The sequence below is a fragment of the Pan troglodytes genome, chromosome 6, assembly GCF_028858775.2.
Source record: "Pan troglodytes isolate AG18354 chromosome 6, NHGRI_mPanTro3-v2.0_pri, whole genome shotgun sequence".
NCBI lineage: Eukaryota > Metazoa > Chordata > Mammalia > Primates > Hominidae > Pan > Pan troglodytes.
The window spans coordinates 9,111,801-9,131,878 of record NC_072404.2 but is presented as its reverse complement, the minus strand read 5'-3'; the positions used below and the strand labels follow the sequence as shown (position 1 = coordinate 9,131,878).

General features: G+C 48.3%; 1 long non-coding RNA gene across 1 annotated transcript in view; it reads left to right on the top strand.

Annotated features, from left to right (window-relative positions):
• The window catches only part of LOC112209743 (uncharacterized), a 67,937-nt gene that overhangs the window by 668 nt on the left and 47,191 nt on the right, over nt 1-20,078 (top strand). Inside the window, exon 2 of the long non-coding RNA XR_002944552.3 lies at nt 15,918-16,035. This is a non-coding gene — a long non-coding RNA (uncharacterized LOC112209743). The remainder of the gene's footprint in view (nt 1-15,917; nt 16,036-20,078) is intronic.

The window sequence follows — 20,078 nt, the reverse complement described above, 5'->3', positions numbered from 1 at the left end:
ATTGATTTCCCCACCTCCCAATTTCCACAAACACTTAAGTTTTTGGGTTGTATTTGTTTTTGTTTTTAGAAATTAGAGGCCGTTGCCTTCTATGTCACAGGGTATGAAAAAAAAAGAAAGAGATAAGTAAATAAATAAATTAGAGGCGTTTCAGATACTGAGAGTTTGGGGGTTCTTTTGTTTTGTTTTGTTTTGTTTTGTTTTTGAGACAGAGTCTCGTTCTTTCACCAAAGCTGGAGTGCAGTGACGCGATCTCCACTCACTGCAACCTCCGTCTCCAATGTTCAAGCGATTCTCCTGCCCAGCCTCCCAAGTATCTGGGATTACAGGCTCGCACCACCACCCCTGGCTAATTTTTGTAGTTTTAGTGGAGATGGGGTTTCGCCATCTTGGCCAGGCTGATCACCAACTCCTGAACTCAAGTCATCCACCTGCCTTGGCCTCCCAAAGGGCTGGGATTATAGGCATGAGCCACCGATCCCGGCCCTGAGAGTGTTTAAAAGAATTTAAAACTTAGGACCCCATCTTTCCTTCCTTTGGTCATCCACACACTTAGGGAATACTAAATAATTGAACCAATAAAGGAATGAGGAATTGTCCTCCTGTTCCACAGAACCTAGCACCAAGAAGGTCCACAGTAAATATCTGTGGACTGCCTGAACAGCTGCCCATTGGGGTGCCAAGACTGGCCATAAGGAGGATGTCATCAAGTCCTGCTCTGCGAATTTATAGCCCAGTAACCAGAAAAAGAAAGAGCCAGAAAGAAGGGAGCAGAGAACCAGAGCTAACCAGGCAAATCCATGCTTGCAAATGAGCCCCCAGCTGTCATCTTCCTGCCTGCCTCTCTCCCCTTTGCCCACCGTTACAGACTGCATCTCTGCCCTCCCCGTATCCATGCCCTTTGCTGTTGACTTTGCAGTTCTTCCACGAAAGGAATGGGATCTGTTTCTCCATACCCTGGCTTTGTGTTTACCCATGGGACTTACTTTGCCCAGTGGAATGAAGTGGGTGTGATGGTGCACCTAGGCTTCAAGAGCACCCACGCCTTTGTACTTGTTCTCTGATCCTTCTGCCATCATCATGAGCGGAGCATGCCTGGCCAGCCCACTGTCTCAGGAGGAAGACAAGAGATGCGTGGATCAGAGCCTCTCTGGCCAAGCCCAGTTTAGCACATCCAAGCCTCTGCTGGCCCTCTGACCAATGAGAGTAAATAACTACTGGTTTTTTTTTTTTTTTTGAGACGGAGTCTCGCTCTGTCACCCAGGCTGCAGTGCAGTGGTGCGATCTCAGCTCACTGCAAGCTCTGTCTCCTGGGTTCACACCATTCTCCTGCCTCAGCCTCCATCCAGAGTAGCTGGGACTACAGGTGCCAACAACCACGCCCGGCTAATTCTTTGTATTTTTAGTAGAGACAGGGTTTCACCATGTTAGCCAGGATGGTCTTGATCTCCTGACCTCGTGATCCGCCCGCCTCGGCCTCCCAAAGTGCTGGGATTACAGGCGTGAGCCACCACACCCGGCCTATATAACTATTGTTTTAAGCCACTGAGTTTTGGGGTCGTTTGTTATGCAGCAGTTTTATAGAGGTAGCTAACTAATACACCCTATTCCTGTGGATGGTTCAGTCTTCCCTGGTCGACATGTCTGGCTCATCTACACCTCCCACAACACCTCCACCCATTGTTTCTCTGCATGTGATTCTAATATTGATTCTTAAGACCCTTGAGCACCACCATTGATTTTTCAATACCTATTTCCTTTGTATCGACGTTTTCATCTCCTTTGAATTTTTCTTCAGTCCACGTTATCTCTTGCATCTGGATCTGGCTTGTCCTGCCCTCATCCCCTCTCCCCTGTGCTTGGTGTTCATATCCACTCTTGCTCCCTCCTCTCCCCACTTCTCCCTGCCTCCGGGCATGGGCTGGTGCCTACCTCCCACTGCGCTGCTCCTGTAATCTCTGCTGCCACCCTTGAAGGAAGGAATTTAGAAATGCTCTGTGAAGGCATTATTCATACATGAGACATTGTCACTGTTGACAGGGTAGGTAGGTCCCACTGTGGGCCCTGGTGACCTCCAATGCCAAGATCTCCTGGTGGAAGGAGCCGGGCTTGTGTGGAATAGACACAGCCTTGTGTGGCAGCACGCAGCCTCTGCCAACAGCAAATTCGGTCGACCGCGACTGTTACTTGACAGCATTTGTTAACATATTAATGACAGAAAAAGGGTTTTTGGCAGAAATATCTTATCCTTGAGTCCTCCTCTCTGGAAAAAAAGGAATGGGGTTCTTTGAGGAGTTAAAGCAGACATAAAAGAGCCAAGACCCCCTGGAGAGGCTCCCCCGTTCCCACACTATCTTGGAATGTGGGCTCTCTGGGGATGACACTCATCTGTTGAGCCCCAAAGCCATGCCTTTGATTGCAAGAAACCAGAGACCCACACAGGCTTGCCCAAGCAAAAGGTCCCCACCAGGATCTATCAGGAAAGATGGTAAATTTGGATTAAGATAGTCCAAGAAGGGCTGAAGAAAGAGATTAGAGTCCTTTCTCGGTACCCATGGCAGATTGGTTTCAGCATCCCCCACAGATACCAAAATCTGCAGATGCTCAACTTCCTGATATGAAAGGGCATATTATTTACTTGTAACCCACAAACATCTTCCTGTATACTTTAAAGCATCTCTAGGTTACTTATAATACCGGATACAATGTGAATGCTTTGTAAATAGTTGTTTTACTCCATTGTTTTAGCAATTTGTATTATTTTTATTGTTGTATTTTCTTCTTTTAAATATTTTTGATCTAGGGTTGGCAGGCCCCATGGTTGGTGAGCCCATGGTTGGTGGAGCCTGTGGTTGGTGGGGCCCATGGTTGGTAGGCCCAAGGCGACCCCATGAGGAAAGAGCTGGACATCAACACCCTGGCCTTGCTCCTTCTGTCCCTCTGAATTGCTTCTGGGCATCCCCATTGGGTGAGCCCAATGGGAAGCCAAAACCAGGGTAGGGCATTGATACTGTCCGTGCAGATCAGCCTCATGGGCTGAGAGTCGAAAGGAGCAGATGGATCACAGGGTTGGATATCTGTAGCTCTTAAGCACACCCAACACAGCTCTCAGGGCCGGCCTCCACACAGTCTGATCTGAGAAGGGGTCTTGGTAACAGCACCACCACGGACATGACTCAGCCTCTCTCCATGGCTTTGGTCTCACCACCAAGTGTCAAATCAAGTCCTTGTTTCTTTGTTTGAATTCCAAAGAAAGAGAGAATCTGATTGACCGAATTTCAGATTTGGGAACCAAAATACATGATACAAGAGGACGCTGGAGAGCCTCTGGGCTGCTCCGGCCAGGCAGGTGGCACGCTTCCTTCCATGGGGGATGAGGGGATACGTGTCTGGGAATGATGTATTCTCATTCTTTCATTCTGCCTGATTTTGAAATTTCCCAGGAGCAGATCCTGAGATGTTGATGCCAATGCAGGTGGTTTATTTGGGAGGTGGCCCAGGGAAGCATAGATAGGAGAGTAGAGAAGTGAGGCGGGAGGGGAGGAGCCTCTAATAGAGAGTGTGTTACCGAGCCGACCACCATCATGGCACCTGGGCTTCATCCTGCTGGGTTCGGAATTAGTGACTCAGTGTAGACCATGTCCTCAGAGTGATTCCAACTCTGGCGTGGTGTGTGGAATATGTGGATATGTATAGTTATATTTATATTGGTATTTTTTTGTTTTGTTTTATTGTGAGACAGAGTCTTGCTCTGTCGCCCAGGCTGGAGTGCAGTGGCGCAATCTCAGCTCACTGCCACCTCCACCTCCCATGTTCAAGCGATTCTCCTGCCTCAGCTTCCAGAGTAGCTGGGATTACGGCGCCTGACACCATGCCTAGCTTATTTTTGTATTTTTAGTAGAGACAAGGTTTCACCATGTTGGCCAAGCTGATCTCAAACTCAGGTAATCCACCTCAGATAATCCACCCTCAGGTAATCCTGACCTCAGGTAATCCACCCATCTTGGCCTCCCAAAGTGCTGGGATTATTGCTTGCCCAGCCTTACATTGTATTTTGATACACGTTATATTTATATTATATATATATATATATATATCAGTTATATTGCACATACATATATTTATATATGTTAGTCATTGGCTCAGTGTTACTGAATGCAGAAGGCCATCCATTCTCAGGCTCTTTTGGACCCTAGGGGCCAGAGAGGGCCCCCAGGCAACTGGAAGTCAGGGCAGTGCACTATGATGATGGTTTTTTGTTGTTTTGTTTTGACAAAAGGTCTTACTCTGTCGCCCAGGCTGGAGTGCAGTGGTGTGCAATCTCGGCTCACTGCAGCTTCCACCTCCTGGGCTCAGGCAATCCTCCTACCTCAGCCTCCTGAGTACCTAGAACAGGAGCGCGCCACCATGCCCAGCTAATTTTTTAACATTTTATAGAAACAGGGTCTCACTATGTTGCCTAGGCTGGTCTTGAACTCCTGGCCTCAAGCAGTCCGCCCCACCTTGGCCTCCCAAAGCACTGGGACTACAGGTGTGAGCCACCGTGCCTGGCCAGTGTTTTAAGGCTTCTTAGGATTTGTCTTAATTCAGGTATGGTAAGACACACAGACACAGAAATGATGGTCATGATAAAAGCCTTTTTATACTCACAGATTCCAGGACGTGTCACACAGGGCCACACAAAGCAGCCCCGGGGTCAGTCCGGAGACAGAGGGGCGGGAGGAAGCGTGTGAGAGCCTTTGTGGTGGTTTCCGAGGGAAAGCACAGGTGAGGCAGGGCGAGCAGGCTTCAGGTTGGCTGTTTGGATCATTTCAGTGGGCTCCGGGGCACAGGAGCTGCCCCTTGTTATCCAGTACCTGGCCCTGGGGTGGTCAGGGCAGGCTGGATGGGTGACCAGAGTGTAAGAGCCCTACAGAGGAAGTGGTCAGAGATGGGTTGGTTGGTTTGCAGATGAAAGCTATACTCACAGGTGAGTCATTTACTATCTCTGGGGATCCGCTAGCCCTGGGAGGCGCAGTCCCTCCAGGGTCAGCAAGACCCAAGACATCAAAGCGTCAGAACACAGCAAAGGAAAGTCGTGGTGAGTACAAATAGTCAGGACAGAGGGGACAAAGAGGGAGCTCGAGGGGCGAGCACTGATGGCATCTGCTGCACATTTATTCAACTACTTATTAGCAACCTGTTTAGAAAGTCCTGTCCCACATGCAGGGGAAATGGGGTAAACACTCGTTGCTGCCTGCATGGTGTGTGGCACACGAACACGGGGTCTCAGCTCGGGGCAGGTGGAGCAGGAGCCCCAGTGCGTGCGGGCGTCATCCGCGCCCCGGAGGATGAAAAGTACGTGTTTCTGGTCCCGCATTCCAGTCTGGGCACCAGGGGCTCTGCTTCCAGAGCCAGTTCTCCAAGCAGCTTGGCACACACATTGCAGCTCCCTGTGCCAGAGCTTGGCCAGGGTGACGCCGTCCACTGGCTTCTCAGGACATGATATTTTCTGCTGAACCAACATGGCACACCCTGCGTCTTCCAAGGCCATTTAGGGAACTTGTGGATCTGCACAGGAGGCCACTTGGCAGTGAACAGAACAGGCTGGATGGAGGATCCCGATGGTGGAAGTCAAGGTGCCCAGGGAAGGCTAGCGCCTCTCGGAGAAGATCGTTCCACATGGGGTCACTCAATGTCAACCACTTTGCATTAAAAACAAAAACAAACAAACAAACAAAAAACCACTTTGAATGGTGGGAGCCTCCCGAGGCTCCAAACACCAAAAGTCTTCAAACAAGACAATTAATTTTTCCATTTAAATCCCATCCTCCCTGACGCCATGAGAGTTTTCTCTTAGTAAACTCTGAACATTCACGTGGCTGGAAGTAAATCAGTTACCCATGTTGAAACGAAGAGAGCCACACACTAAAAGGAAAATGAAAAAAAGTCATGAGGACGTGTGAAAAATGGACCAATTTCGAGAGTCTACTTTGGAAAACAGCATCTGTTTTCAAGCATTTCCACTTCATTTCTGAGTTAATGGGTCCCTCGTTTCCAGGGTGCCATTTCCCCCTCAAAAGATGAGAGCCAGCCTGGCTAGAGACACCCTCCCTCTCTGGGGAGCAAGTTGGGGGTGTCTCTGTTTCCAGGCAGTGTGGCAAAGCACACTGCAGGCCCAGCCTCCTCCAACTCCAGTGCAGCATTACGCAGAAATGTGTAAAGCCTAGGACAGTTGCAAACGCCTTTCTTCATTATGATTTTTTTTTCCTAGAGCTTGCTAATTAAATCATTAAAATTTTATCTTCACTTAACCATGGATAAGAAGCATTTGAAACATTTAATTAGTATTGCTGCAAGAGGTGCATAGAAGCCAGGAACCTTTGCAAGTTGGATCTGTTAGGAAGGGGAGGTGGATGAGGTCGGGGAGGGAAGAGATACCAGAAAGGAGACAGCAAAAGACGATGGGGTGGCTTATTTGCAAAGGAATCTGTAACTGCTTTGCTGCCTGTGATCAGAGCCACCTACCTGGTCCTGTTCCGCGCCTCTCTCATGAGCTTTGGCTGGCAGCCACAGCCAGGTTCCTACCCAGAATGGCAACCCCTGTGTGTGGGGATGGGGATGGGTGTGGGGCGGAGTGCTTTTCGCATTTCAGGGCTCTCGGCTCCACATGCTAAATTGCGTTTCAAATTTTACATACATTTACTTGCAGGGTCTCTGAGTTCCCTGCCCTTGTCTCACTCCCAGTCAGCAAAATAAAATATCATGAAATAAAATGGAAGTAGTGCAGCTCCAAGGTCAAGCTAATATTCAGCAGGTTGCAAAAAGGGCTCCTGGTCCCTGGGGAATAGACGCTGTCAGTTCCAGAGCCTGTCTCTAGTGCCCAGCAGCATGCTACGTGCGTCCTGTGATCTCGCATCATTCCACAACCACCCTGGGGTTTGTATTATCATCTCCTTAGCACTACCCACCTGTGTCTGTATTCGTTTCCTAGGGATCCCGTCACCACGTACCATAAACTTGGTGGCTTAGAACAACAGACACTAGCTGGGTGCGGCGGCTCACACCCGTAATCCCAGCACTTTGGGAGGCCAAGGCAGGTGGATCACTTGAGGTCAGGATTTTGAGACCAGCCTGGACAACAGGGTGAAACACTGTCTCTACTAAAACTACAAAAATCAGCCAGGCTTGGTGGTGTGCATTTGTAATCCCAGCTACTCGGGAGGCTGAGGCAGGAGAATCGCTTGAACTCAGGAGACGGAAGTTGCAGTGAGATTGCGCCACTGCACTCCAGCCTGGGTGACAGAGCAAGACTCTGTCTCAAGAAACAACAACAACAACAATAAAAAACCACAAAGAAACAAAAAAATACAAAAATTAGCTGGGCATGGTGGCAGGTGCCTGTAATCCCTGTTACTCAGGAGGCTGAGGCAGGAGAATCGCTTGAACCCAGGAGGCGGAGATTGCAGTGAGCAGAGATCATGCCACTGCACTGCAGCCTGGGCGACAGAGCAAAGACTCTGTCTCAAAAACAAAAACAAAAAAACAAAAACCCAGATGCTTATTTTCTCATGGTTCTGCAGGCCAAAAGTCCAAAGTCAAGTGCCATGCTCCCTCTGAAGCCTGCGGGGAAAGACTCTCCCTTGCTTGTTCCAGCCGCTGGGAGCCGCAGACCTTCCTTAGTTTGCAGCCACATCACTCTGATCTCCACATGGCGCTCTTCCGGTGTCTTCACGCCCTCTTCTTCCCTAAGCCTGCCCGTCTCTGTCCAAATTTCTCCTTTGCGTAAGAGTACGGTTATGTTGGATTAATGTCCATCCGTCCTGATGACCTCATCTTTTTGTTGTTGCTATTGTTTTGAGACAGGGTCTCTCTCTGTGAGCCAGGCTGGAGTGCAGTGGCATGATCACAGCTCACTACAGCCCCAACTGCTGGGTTCAAGCAAACCTCCTGCCTCAGCCTCCCAAGTAATTGGAACTGTAGGTGCGTGCCATGCGTGCCACCATGCCCAGGTATTTTTTTAAAAAATTTGTGTAGAGATGAGGTCTCGCTATGTTGCTAAGGCTGGTCTCAAACTCCTGGGCTCAGTCGATCCTCCCTCCTCGGCTTCCCTGAGTGCTGGGATTCTAGGCACAAGGCACCGCGCCTGGCCAAATGACCTCATCTGAATTACCTCTGTAAAGACCCTATCTCCAAGTAAGGTCTTAGAGTTAAGACTCCAACTTATCTTGTTGGGCAAAGCAATGCCACCCATAACAAGAACAAGGAGAGATTTGGAAGGTAGTTCAAGGTCACACAGCTGGTAAAAATGGGAGCTGCATTTCCCACCCAGGTCCGACCTCAGCACAGGCTCCTGCTGCCTTGCTGTCAGAGGTGTGCCCTCTAGGCCTCAGGCTCAGGGGCTTCTGCCACCCCCAGGAGGGTCCCAGTCCTGGAGCCAGCCAAGACCAGTCAGCAGGAGGACATCAGGCAGGCCCAGAGCCACCCAGACCAAGCATGACAGGCACTGGCCAGACCTGGTTGACACCCAGGAGCCTGACGCTCCAGCCTTCTCTCATGGACAGAGGTGCTACCATCTTTGTCATTGCTGTTTTGTGGGATTTCAGGGCATGTGCAAATAAATCTCCACGTGCAAGAATTTCATGGGGTTCTGTCGAGGGGGCTGCCTAGCCCCTGCCTCCAGGTCTACTGGCTGCCTTGCTCACACCTGTCCTCACAACCACGTTGTCCTATCGAAGAACAAAGTGGTCCTGAGATGGACAGCCAAAATTCACACAGAATTCACAAAATTCACACAGAATTCACAAAACTCACACAGGACACAGGTCCTTGTGTCCTAAGCCCTGGCAGCACCTGCCCAGGGGCCCTGGCATCACTCAGGGGTTAACGGGAAGGAAGGGGCCTGACAAGCCTTGTGGGTCCCCCACAGTCAGTCCCAGCCTTCTGGGGCTGTCTCTGTCACCCCCACCCCCATCCTGCTTGGAAGGAAGCTCCAGGGTGCAAGCAGGAGAGAGGAGGCTGGGGGAGCCATGGGAAGGGGTGGTCCAGGACAGCTGGGCATCCAACCTTGCTCCTTGCCAGCTCAGGACAAGCAGACAGTCTTTTGGGATGCTCCACTTTCGTTCCTGCTATAAATAAATGCCCCCCGGGCACACTGGCACACTGGCCAGCTTTTCTACTGGAGGGGATTAGAGAGGGGAAGGAGTTCCCATTAAATACAGCAATTATTTAAAAATCCTTCGAGGCAACGTGCAGGAGACAGTATGCAAAACACTTTAGGAGACTCCAGCACCCAACCACGATGACACTGTCAAGTTGCAGATATGGTGGGAGAAAGAACGCCCCATGTCAGCACTCACAAAACACAACACACGTGGTTTAGAGCGGCAGCAACAGCTATTAACCTGATATGTTTGTTATGAGATAATGAGAGCATGCAGTTCTTTGATTTCCGCTAACTACCTTGGGAGCTTAACCCTTCCTCTGGAACGGTCTCCGGGCTGTAATGTGTTATCTGATTGTAGGTCTTCCTGGCAGGCTCCCCGGTGTGCTACAATTTCAGATGTTTGTGTGATAGACTCTGATCTCAGTGAATTACTGAGATTTCTTCAAAGAGCTGGGGGAGCAGCTGAGCTGAAGGGAAAGGAAGCGTCACCACTGGTAGATGGAGTATGGGAACAAACCCTCTGTCCGTTGTAATCACCTGCCACAGTGAACCTGCAGTTTTGTCTTGGTCAGAGAAGGAGGTTGGGCAGGGAAAGGCAGGTCTGTAGGGCCCCATGCAGTCCTTGGTGTAAAAACACAGGCTCTGGTGCCCCTCCTCTATTCCACAGCAGATAAGAATTCACCTCACTCCTCCCAGGAGCAAGGCGTATGTGAACCCAAGGAAGTCCTGGTTAGGCCAATCATAGCCCGCCACAGCCCCAACTCTGGGTTACAGGCTCACACCTGTAATCCCAGCACTTTGGGAGTCCGAGGCAGGAGAATCACTTGAGCCCAGGAGTTCAAGACCAGCCTGGGCAACATAGTGAGACCCCTATCTCTACCAAAAAAATAAATAAATAAAATACAAAAGTTGGCCAGTTGAGGTAGCACACATCTGTAGTCCCAGCTACTTGGGAGGCTGAGGCAGGAGAATCACTCGAACCTGGGAGGTAGAGGCTGCAGTGAGCTGTGATTATGCCACTGTACTCCAGCCTGGGCGACAGAGCAAGACCCTATCTCAAAAAAGAAAGAAAGAAAAAGTTCTGGTTAGACTTGGGCTGAGCAGAGAGAAGGCAAAAGTCACTTCTGTTTCCTTGTTAGAAGGGAACATTTCAAAGAACAGAAAGCAGACAGGCCTTTGTGAGGTGTCCTGAACTTTGCGTTGCCCGGAGTGCTACCTGGGGCCTTACTGATGCCCTAGGCAGTTCACGTTGCATGGGATCTGAGGAGTGCCCGTAATTGGTCCTGCATGCTTCTGAGCCAGTCCACTCCATCATCCCTAGTTACCGGCTCCTCTCTCACCATAAAACTAGAGCATATGGCTCTCGTAGCCAGAGGGGTTTCTCCGCTGACTGGGAGCTGTGACAAGCCTGCCAACGTTCCCCAGCAGGCCCGGTGGGTAGCGTCTGGGGTCAGAACCCACTCTTGTGTCTTCCCCACACACGAGGTTCTGTGGGGTCTTGGCCAGTGATACTCTGAAGGTCTTAGACTTGCAGCTGGAGGAGTGGTTGTCCATGCACCAGCAAGCATTCCCTGGAACTTAGTTTAAAACCTGCACCTCCAGAGTCAGAATCCGCATATGCCCTTGGGACTTTCAGGTGATGTGCGTGCTGCTCATGACTTGAGAAGAGCTTCTCTGGGTGTGCTGTTCCATTGTCACACTGCTAATAAAGACATGCATGAGACTGGGTAATTTATACAGGAAAGAGTTTTAATGGACTCACAGTTCCACGTGGCTGGAGGCCTCACAATCACGGTGGAAGGCAAGGAGGAGCAAGTCACATCTTACATGGATGGCAGCAGGCAAAGAGAGGGCTTCTGCAGGCAAGCTCCCCCTTATAAAACTATCAGATCTTGTGAGACTTATTCACTATCATGAGAACAGCATGGGAAGGACCCGCCCCCATGATTCAGTTACCTCCCACTGGGACCCTCCCATAACGTGTGAGAATTCAAGATGAGATTTGGGTGGGGACACAGCCAAACCATATCACTGGGATTCATGTACCCAAGCTAAACAGCACTCCCTCCTAAGGAGGGCAGAAGGGGAGGAATTTCCAGGTCTGCCCAATCTAAAGGAAAATTCCCGAAAGGGGAGGCCCCTTGCTCATGGGAAAGAAATGGCTGCCTTTTGAGCTGGGCTACTTACAGGGTAAAGTGAGTCATGTACTCCACAGAGTGGGTAAGAGAGGACACCCTCCAGGAGAGAAAGCAAGTGTGTTGAGAACACAAGACAGAAAAAAGAGAAGCTCCTTACTCCTGCATCATCCTCCCACCCATGCAGGATGTGCTCAAGCTGCTACCCTCTACCGCTACTGGGCTCCATGGGAAATACAACTGGTTGGGTGGGTGGGTGGAGAAGAAAAGAAATTATCACCAGGTCTGATGTGACCACACGGAATTTCTTTTCTTTTCTTTTTTCTTTTCTTTTTTATTTTTTGAGATGGAGTCTCATTGTGTCACCCAGGCTGGAGTACAATGCTGCAATCTCTGCTCACTGCAACCTCCGGCTCCTGGGTTCAAGCAATTCTCCTGCCTCAGCCTCCCAAGCAGCAGGGATTACAGGCGCCTGCCACCACACCCAGCTAATTTTTGTATTTTTAGCAGAGACAGGGTTTCACCATGTTGGCCAGGCTGGTCTCGAACTCCTGACCTCAGGTGATCCGTCTGCCTTGGCCTCCCAAATTGCTGGGATTACAGGTGTGAGCCACTGCTCCCGGCCAGCATGTCTTTTCTTTTCTTTTAGATTTAATTTGTTTTTGTTTTGTTTTGTTTTGTTTTGTTTTCGAGAGATGGGGGTCTCCCAATCTTGCCCAGGCTGGTCTCAAACTCATGGGCTCAAGCAATCCTCCCATCTAAGCCTCACCAAAGTGCCGGGATTACAGGTGTGAGCCACCATGCCCAGTCACAGTGATAATTTCAATAATAATAAAGACTATGGTTAACCATCATAGCCAACATTTACTGAGGACACTTATGTTCCAGGCACTCTATTCTGGAGTCTTTATTTTTTTGGATTTTAAAAAATTTTTTAATTTTTTTATAGAGACAAGATCTCATTATGTTGCCCAGGCTGGTCTCAAATTCCTGGCCTCAAGCCATCCTCTCACCTCCCAAAGCTCTGGGTTTACAAGTGTGAGTCAACAAGGCAGGCGGCAAAGAACGTTTTGACTCCATTTTGTGGCCGCTGCCAGGAGGAGAAAAGGGATTGAGCAAAATTGTTTCAAGGAGAGTGGTCCAGTGGCCAGGTGCGGTGGCATACACTTGTAATCCCAGCACTTTGGGAGGCCGAGGCAGCTGGATCACCTGAGGTCAGGAGTTCAAGCCCACATGGTGAAACCCCACCTCTACTAAAAATACAAAAATTAGCCGCATGTGGTGGCAGGTGCCTGTAATCCCAGCTACTCAGGAGGCTGAGGCGGGAGAATCACTTGAACCCAGCAGGTGGAGGTTACAGTGAGCTGAGATCATGCCACTGTACTCCAGCCTGGGCAACAGAGCAAGACTCCATTTCAAAAAAATAAGGGAGAGTGGTCCAAAGAGCCCCTGTGTGAATTTTGGCTGTCCAGCTCATGAGCCATGAAAAATTTCCTTTAAAAAAATACAGTGTTAAAAAAGATAATTTCTCCCTCAGACTTAAAGAATATATTAATAGGCATGGAAAGACTGATTTTTCAATGAAGAGCTCACCAAGTCAGCCAGGGAAAATAAAACACAGCAACAACAAACACACAAGGGCACACACACACGCACACACACACACTAGCCTCACAAAAGCTTAAACACACAGCGTCTTAATAAGGCACCAAAATGCCTGTTAGTTATGTTTATTCTCTTAATTGTGCTAAAATATACAGAACATAAAATTTACCATTTTAATAATTTCTTTGTTATTATTATTATTTTCATTTTCTAAAAGACAGGGTCCAGCTCTGTCACCCAGGCTGGAGTGCAGTGATGCTCACTGCAGCCTCCAACTCCTGGGTTCCAGCAATCCTCCTGCCTCGGCCTCCTGAGTAGCTGGGACTACAGGCATAAGCCGCTGTGCCTGGCCCATTGTAACCATTTCTAAGTGCACATTTGAGTGGCATTAAGCACATTCACAGTGTTGGGCAACCGTCACCACCATCCACCTCCAGAATGTTTTCATCTTTCCAAACTGAAACTCTGTCCCCATTCAACAACTTCTCATCTCCCCCTCTGTATTAGTCAGGGTTCTCTAGAGGGACAGAGCTAATGGAATTTATATATATTTATTTATATATATATAATTTATATATTTATATATAATTTATATATATTTATTTATATATATAATTTATATATTTATATATATTATTTATATATATTTATATATAATTTATATATTTATATATATTATTTATATATATATAATTTATATATTTATATATATTTATATATATATATAAAGGGGAGTTTATTAAGTGTTAACTCACACAATTACAAGCTCCCACAATAGGCTGTCTGCAGGCTGAGGAGCAAGAAGAGTCAGTCAGAGTTCCAAAACTGAAGAACTTGGCGGGCAGGAAGCATCCAGCCCAGGAGAAAGATGGAGGCTGGGAGGCTAGGCCAGTCTCTCTTTTCGCATTTTTCTGCCTGCCTTTATTCTAGCCATGCTGGCAGCTGATTAGATGGTGACCAAGCAGATTAAGGGTGGGTCTGCCTTTCCCAGCCCACTGACTCAAATGTTAATCTCTTTTGGCAGCACCCTCACAGACACACCCAGGATTGATACTTTGTATCCTTCAATCCAGTCAAGTTGACACTCAGTATTAACCATCGCACTCTCCTCCCAGCTCCTGGTAACCGATTTTCTACTCTATTTAGGTAATAGGTAACCTATTCACACTCTATGAATTTGGTAACTCTATATGCCTCAGATATGTGAGTTACGTGTTTTTTAATTAGCCGCATTAAACTAAACTTAGTTTTACTAAGTTTTTACTAGTTAAACTTTAGTTTTACTAAGAAGAAAAAGGCATGGTGAGGCACACGTTGCAATCTCTAATAATAAAAAATAAAATAAAATTTGCAAGATGACAAATGTGGCCCACACACATATTATTTTTTTTTTCTGGAAATGGTCTGCAAACAAATTTAAAATATAAAATGTTTTAACAAGAAAAGAAGGGAAGCAGCAAATTGCAACAGCCCAGCAGTTGTTTAAGGAAAGTTCCAGAAAGTGGTGGTGGTAGGGGGGCATGGGGACAGGGTGGGTGGGGAAGCCAGTCCTTTCCTGCCTAAGCTGGGAAGCCCTGTGTCTATCCACCGCTTCTACCCCCTGGCTACTGGATACCTGCTCACAGGTGTTTATAAGCTCAGTGGCTCACCTGTCCCAGCTGTCACAGTCCCATTGGCTGGGCAGCCAGAGGCAACAGGTTTGGGTTCTGAGCCAGGAAGTTAAGAAGCCAGGCAGCGCAACCCTACCACCCAGATGTCAGAGGGATTTGAACCAGAGCAACTCTATCTTGAAGAGGAGCTGGGTAAAATGAGGCTGAGACCTACTAGGTGCATTCCCAGATGGTTAAGGCATTCTAAGTCTCAGGATGAGATAGGAGGTCAGCACTAGATACAGGTCCTAAAGACCTTGCTGATAAAACAGGTTGCAGTGAAGAATCTGGTAAAACCCCACCAAAACCAAGATGGCCACCAGAGTGACCTCTGGTCATCCTCACAGCTACGCTCCCACCAGCATCATGACAGTTTACAAATGCCATGGCAACGTCAGGAAGTTCCCTGTATGGTCTAAAAGGGAGAGGCATGAATAATCCACCTCTCCTTTAGCATATCATCAAGAAATAACCACAAAAATGGGCAACCAGCAGCCCTTGGGGCTGCTGTGTCTGTGAAGTAGCCCTTCTTTTATTCCTTTCCTTTCCTAATAAACTTGATTTCGCTTTACTCCATGGACTCGCCCTGAATTCTTTCTTGCATGAGATCCAAGAACCCTCTCTTGGGGTCCAGATCGGGTCCTGTAACACAGGCTCACCTGCTCCTGTTTAAGGGATACCCACTAGGGTATCCAGCTCCAAATCTGGGCTGGACCCTTCCCCTCTGTGATCCTGGCTTCCTGTTCCCAAGGGAAGAACCGTCCAGAAACGCCCTGACCCAGAGCCCGCTAAACCCTTGAAGGAGGCTCCCTGATCCCTCCAACATCATGCTGTAGTTTTCGCCGTACAAACGACCCCATCGACTTCCTTTTTCTCCAAGGAGAGATCAGGGACCTCTCCATGATGAGTTAAACATCAAATCCTCTATAAAAGCTGCTCTGGATTCTGCCTAGGTTCTCAGCATCTGGCAAAAACATTTGCAGACCAAGGTCTGTGAGCACATCTCGCTGGTTTTTTTTTTTTTTTTTTTTTTTTTTTTTGAGAGCTCTCGTGATTTCTAAATTACATCATGGGGCAGAGCGGAATGGAGGGATTTAGAGCGCCCATCCTTTTAAAAAACATGAACCGTTTCAAGTACAGAGTTTGACAGAGGGTAGACGGTACGAACTTGCTCCCACAGGCCTAGTTACTTGCCTCGTGCAAGGCCCCTCTCTCCCCTTCCCACTTGGAATCATCTTTGTCTAGGAAGAGGATTTCAGTCCGGGTCTTTGAGAACACCTCTCAGGCCTGACCGTGGCCTTGGGAAGAAGACTCCCAGCCTGAGGGTCTTGTTGAGAGTTTTAATGTCCCCTTTAGGGACATCTTTGCTTTTCTTTCTTTCAGAAGAGGAATCAATTCTGGACCGGAGGGTGTGTCCCTGCCTTTGCCCTCCCCGCCTCCCCCCACATCCTTCTCTGGCAAGGGGAATGAGGATGAGAATGACCTCCATCCGCAGGACGAGGTAGGCACTGATTTAATGAAGGACTTCACTCTCAGTCGGGCTCAGCCGCAGGGATGGCAGGTGGGGCCAGGCAGGAGGCTGTGGTGGGGTCTGTGCTGGGGAGATGGGAGCAGGAGCATCTGCAGAGTGGAGGCAGGAGGGTCAGGGAGCTCGGGGCCCAGACAGTCCCCAAGCGACTCTTGGGAGGCTGGCTTTGATACCATCCCAGAATTTGGTTCAGACTCAAAGCAAAGGGATGAATTTGTTAGCTGGAACACGGCCCTGAATTCTCCCCAGGAAATTCACTGAAACAGAGATTTAACCCGCGAGAGTTGCAGCCGAGCGATGAATCACCCGACCTCCCTCCTGTCTTTCATAGCCCACGTTTCACTTTCCTACCTTGGATTAGATAAATTAATGCAGAACATCCGGAAACTCCCGGGGCGCTTTGAAGTTTTCAAAGGGCCTCTGCCTACATTGTCTCCTGTGATCCCCCTGGCAGCCCCCGCAGGTGAATGGACGAGGAGGTTGGGGTGTCCTTGTACAAATGGAGACACAGGAGAACACTAAAGGCGAATGGCTTTCCCCAGGTCCCAGCCTGAGGATCACAGCCCAGGTCTCCTGCCTCATTGCTCAGTGGTTCCGGAGTTCAGGCAACTTCATACCATGGCGCAGGGAGAAGCATGAACCCAAAGGTTGGAGCCACGTCTTAGACAAATCAGTTCTTCTCCCTGGGCTGCATCTCCTCTTCCTCTTTTTGTTTTTTTTTGAGACAGGGTGTCACTGTGTTGCCCAGGCTCACTGGGCAGTGGCACAGACTTGGCTCACTGCAACCTCCGCCTCTCAGGCTCAAGTGATCCTCCCATCTCACCCTCCAGAGTAGCTAGGACTACAGGTGCATGCTACCATGCATGGCTAATTTTTGGACTTTTTGTAGAGACAGGGTCTCACTGTGTTGCCCAGGCTCCTCTGGAACTCCTGGGCTCAATCAGTCCTCCCACCTCAGCTTCCTGAGTAGCTGGGACTACAGGCTCATACCACTACACTTCTCCAATTTTTAAATTTTTTTTATAGAGTCGGTGTCTCGCTGTGTTGCCCACGCTGTTCTAAAACTCCAGTCCTCAAGCAATCCTCCTGCCTCAGCCTCTCAAAGTGCTGAGATTACAAGCGTGAGCCACCGCACGCAGCCTCTCCTCCTTTTTAGTGGCTGGGCTGGGCTCTCTAGAACTGTGCTGTCTAACGTGGTAGCAACTAACTCCATGTGACTTTTTAAAGTTAAACTAATTTAAGCTAAATAAAAATTAAAAACTAGTTCCTCAGTCTGACCAGCCCCATCCAAAGTGCTCAGTAACTGCGTGTGACTAATGGCTCCTATATTGGATGGCATAGAAATAACATTTCCATCATCACGGAAAGTTCTACTGTCCAGCAACAGGACAGGGCTGGTCAAACTGCCGCCTCAGGGCAAATGCGGTCTGCTGCCTGTTTTTGTAAATAAAGTTTTGTCGGAACAGGGACACACCCATTTCTTTATATATTGTCTTTGGCCCCTGTCATGCAACCAGCATGAGTAGTTGTGACCGAGATGATATGGCCCAAAAGAGCTAAAATATTCACGGTCCGGTCCTTTACAGAAAGCATGCCGACTTCTGCCCTGGAAGATGGAAAATCTCCGGATTTCCACCCAGACCGCTCAGTGTCATTCAGAGGCCCAGAATCATCCCACACTGCAGAGATCCCACCTCTCCTTGTCCCAGTTATTGGGATTCATGGAACACATCTGCCTGTGTGTGTGTTTCTAGAAAGGAGATGTAGTGCTTTATTTTTTTAATTTTTGAGACAGGGTCTCACTCTTTCCCCTGGCTGGAGTGCAGTGGTATGATTGGGGCTCACTGCAGCCTCGACCTCCTAGACTTCCATAGTCAAATGATCCTCTTGCCTCAGCCCCACCAGTAGCTGAGACTACAGGCACGAGCCGTCACACCTGATTAATTTTTTTTTTATTATTTTTAGTACAGGCAGGGTCTCACTATGTTGCCCAGGCTGGTCTGGAACTCCTGGGCTCAGGTGATCCTCTGGTCTTGACCTCCCAAACTGCTGGGATTACAAGCATGAGCCACCACGCGCAGCCCTAATAATTTTCAGTTCAGGGCCAATCTCATTTCCTCTGTTCCTCTACCCACTTTAGATAAGCCCTGGAATCTTTTGAAGCAGATTTCAGTCATTCTGTCACTTAACATGTAAATATTTCAGTAGGCATCTCTCAAAAACATAAGTACAATACCAGTATCACAGCTAAAGATATTCACAATAATTCCTTAATCAAATGTACAGTATTCAAAGTTCCCTAATTTGTCTCATAGATATTTTTTCTTGTATTATTCTAACATCTGCCTGGGGATCTAAATCAGATCCGTATGTTGCGATGGGCTGTTGGGTCTCTGCCTTCTTTAACCTATTACCCTCTCCCTCTTTTCCTTACAATTCACTTAATGAAAAAATTGGATTATTTGTCCTATAGAGCTAGCCACAGCTTGCACAATCTGGAATTATTATTATTATTATTATTATTGAGACAGGGTCTTGCCCTGTGCCCCACGCTGGAGTGCAGTAGCACAATCACGGCTCAGTGCAGCCTCAACCTCCTGGGCTCAAGTTATCCTCCCACCTCAGCCTCCAGAATAGTTGGGACTGCAGGCATATGCCAACACACCTGGATAATTTTTATATTTTTTGTACAGACGGAATTTTGCCATGTTGCCCAGGCTGGTCTCCAACTCCTAGCCTCAAGCGATCCACCCACCTCGGCTTCCCAAAGAGCTGGGATTACAGGCCACAGTCTGGATTTTGATGATGACATCTCCATGGTGTCATTTGACAGGTTCTTCTGTCCTCTTCATTTTCTACAGATCAGTAGTTGGATCTAGGGTTGATCACATTCAGTTTTTGGGATTTGACAAGAATATTTCATGGTGTAGTGTCCTGTCCTTCCACTGGGGGGCACAGAGTGCTTGGTTTGTGTCTTTTTTAGAGGTTGTTCACGGTTTGTAATGGTGATTGCTTAGATCCATTACTTCATTATGAGATGTAAAATGCTGATATTCAAACTCTACATTCCTCTTCCTTAATTAGCTAGAATACTTCTATAACAAGGACCTTCGCCTTATCAACCATTTGGTCACGCTGATGTATCATTGCCATAAGAAAGGTCGATAAATGCTTAAATTTTTTCCCTTTTACTGACCAGTTTTCAAAATAATGAGGGGATATCCTGCTGACCTCCAAAGGTGACCAATGAGAGCTTTTTTCTTCTTTTTTTACGAATCATGAATTCACCGACTTTAACCCATTCACTTTGTTTCAAACCATTCAACTAGTTAACCTCAAGGATGCCATGGTATGGAAGAGAATCTGTTGAGTCAACTCTTCCTACATCACTGACCAGCCAACTTCTGACCACAAAAGCTGTCAGGCTGGCTGGGGCCAGAGTCCCCTCACCTTGTCACAGGCCATAGGAGAGTCTCCTCCTACACCCCACCCTGGTCAACCCAAGACCTGCTCGTGTGCAGATGCGTGCTTCAGAAACAGAGCGGCAGGACGCTCTAGAACCGAGCCTGGGGGTGGGAGGGGCCAGCACCTCTCTTGCTCAAGAGTGAGACACCAGGCAGGATGCAGGGGCTCATATCTGTAATCCCAGTCCTTTAGGAGGCTGAGGCAGGAGGATCACTTGAGGCCAGGAGTTTGAGGCTGCAATGAGCCACGATCGCACCACTGCACTCCAGCCTGGGCAACACAGGCAAGACCTCATCTCTATAAAAAATGTAAAAAATCAGCAGGGCATGGTGGTGTGCCCCTACAGTCCCAGCTACTTGGGAGGCTGAGGTGGAAGAATCACTTGAGCCCAGGAAGTTGATGCTGCAGAGAGCTATGATTGATTGCACCACTGCACTCCAGCCTGGGAAACAGAGTGAGACCCTGTCTCTAAAAAAAAAAAAAGGAGACAATGAGACACTTGCATTCAATTTTTCATGGTGGGGACGTCCCCTGTTGGGCTATGGTTAATG